The sequence below is a fragment of the Triticum dicoccoides genome, chromosome 5A, assembly GCF_002162155.2.
Source record: "Triticum dicoccoides isolate Atlit2015 ecotype Zavitan chromosome 5A, WEW_v2.0, whole genome shotgun sequence".
Classification (NCBI taxonomy): Eukaryota; Viridiplantae; Streptophyta; class Magnoliopsida; order Poales; family Poaceae; genus Triticum; species Triticum dicoccoides.
Genome location: NC_041388.1, coordinates 10,463,082 through 10,465,633, shown reverse-complemented (window position 1 = coordinate 10,465,633; position 2,552 = coordinate 10,463,082). Strand labels below are relative to the sequence as shown.

At 42.7% G+C, this 2,552-nt stretch overlaps 1 pseudogene; it reads left to right on the top strand.

Annotated features, from left to right (window-relative positions):
- On the top strand, positions 1-2,552 carry LOC119299041 (annotated as a pseudogene).

Here is a 2,552-nt window from a genome sequence, read left to right as displayed (position 1 = left end):
GTGCGCCACGCCGGCGGCCGCGCGCCCGCCGCTCCTCGTCTCGCGCCGCTGCCCGCCCCCGCCCCGGCCCCGGTGCCGGCAACGAAGCCGTCCCCGCCCACCAGGTCCGTTATCCCGCCGCGGTACGACCTCGACGCCAAGTGGGACGCCTGCCTCGACCTCTCCATCCGCCGCGTCGCCTACTCCTCCCTCGCCGGCGCCTTCGGAGGCCTCATCCTCTTCCGTAAGCCCCCAACCCCCTCCGCCTCACCTCTCCATTCCCCTCGCTGCATCACGAGATCTGTTCGCCGCGCCTCCATGGGTATCTCATGATCTAGGGTTGCGCAAAAATAATGCTCGTGTTCCATCTTGATTGGCCTAATCTGATGAGGGATTCCCTAGCTGCATAGGTAGGGCGCGCTCCTCCAGGCAAAAACATTTGGGAACGTTAGTGATGTGCATGCCCTGCTTTAGGGTGCTGTAGATTGATTTTTTCCTGCGCGATTGGAGCCCCAAATTTGCGTCAAGTGCTCTGAGATTCCGATGATTCTAAGCAAAAAATCGCTTACGTTTTATTTCCTGTATGTTTGTATTCTGCAGAGGCCAGAGTCTCATTTCAATTGATTCGTCAGCCAGTGTATGAATAGTAGGACGTGCTTGAATTGGGCTAGGCTATGTGATGGCTTTGACTGTTAGCCAGGGAAACTTTTGTTTGTGATTTTATTGGTGTGAACAATGCTTTCCTGGTGTTAGTCATGCTCTCGGAATGGTAATGGTGAATCATGGTTCTGAAAATAATTCAGTCTTACCATCATTTCCTCGTGTCTGGTATTTTTTTAGAGAAAGAACAACGCTTTGTCTGATTGGGATTGTGGTATTCAAGAAAAATGCATGAATAATTGCTAGGCAAACTGCTTACACCATATAGGCTGCAGTATGTGGAGTCCTAAGTCAGTTTCATTCTCGAACTTTAGGGGCTTGTCCATTGATGTCTATGTGATGCTTGTTATCAGCTAATCTCAAACTGTTTCCCTGTATCATATTCTGTTGAATAACTTGGAGTCCTTTTATTTGTATCCAAAATGAGTTTGATTTCACAAGTTCTATAAAGTAAGCAATGCTACTTGTTACTGTGTATCTGATGTTGGTAAGGGAACTATTAAAAAAGTTATTTGGCTATGTGAATTGTCTGTTTTCCATCCGATAATCCATAATTATTAGTTTGCCTAGCAATTATTCATGCATTTTTCTTGAATGTTCTCAAATTTTATAATCTTATTTACTTGTTAATTATTCAGAGTTGGCATATGCCGAAAGAAACACTTTGAGAAGAACTCAAATTTACACTTCGTGAAGTAACTGTCACTAAATCTATGGTCTAATGCATGTTTGTGACTTGTGTTATTTTATACAGGTAGCCCAACAACCTGCTGGGCATCAGTTGCACTTGGAGCTGGTGTGGTGATAGGGGCTGCGTTCACCAAACTGGTCGGCCCCTGAATGCTCATACATATTCAATGGTTCTCCTCCAAAGTGGGGAAAGGTAAGCATTTCTCTTCTCCCCCTTACCCTCTGTTCGTCTCCTTCCTCCGATTTCTTGCTGCACCACAGCAAGTAATTATTTTTTCAGAGAGGAGAAGAGGAGAGGTCTTGCAATCCAACTTACCTGTATTCTTGAACAAATGAAGCACAATACTTTGCAACACCTCAAGTTTCAAACTGAATAAATTACGTTGGCCACCTGTATTTACAAAATTTACCTTGTATATGCATTGTGCTTGTCTTTCGTTAGTTAGCAACTCAACTCGACTCATGCTGGTGGCAAGATTTGAAATCACTCTAGTGCAGTTTGCATCTTTATAACTGAACATGTTATAACATCAATATTAACAGTAAAAAAAATGGACTTTGTATGTGTAGTATAAGCAAGTTCAAGTGATTTTGCGAATCTGCTTTCCTTTGGTTATGCCTAAGATTTCACAATCATTTTGTATTTAGTTTAGAAACTGAAAAATGAAGAGAGTTGCCTTTCCTTTTGTTATACATGCAGCCATGTGCTTGACGCCACCTGATGCGTGCGTTTTGTGCTCCTATCTGCTTGTCAATAGGGATGGCAATGGGTACCCATTACCCGCGTACCCTGCGGGTAAAAACCCTATTAGGGTAAGGGTAGGGGACAAAACTTTACCCATGGGTACTTAAATGGGAAAATATCATATCCATCGGGCAGAGAGGGTACGGGTATGGGATCGTATAACACATGCCCGCGTACCCATGTACCCATGTAAAATGTTGACAAGTGGGTTTCCTTTAATATCCTAATGTATTAATTTTCCCCTCCTAATCGCACTAGGTTAAAACTATAATGTGTAGTCAAATTATCTCTACAATTTATCATGATTTTGTGAACTTCAAGTGCATCCTATGTGTTGTTATTTATGATTATGTGTTGGTGTTTAACATTTTTATGTTTCACTTTATAGGCAAGTATTTTTGTTTATGAGAATGTGTTGTTGTTACAATATGTTGTTGTACATGGTTGTTTAAAATGTGTTGCTATTAGTAATTTATGA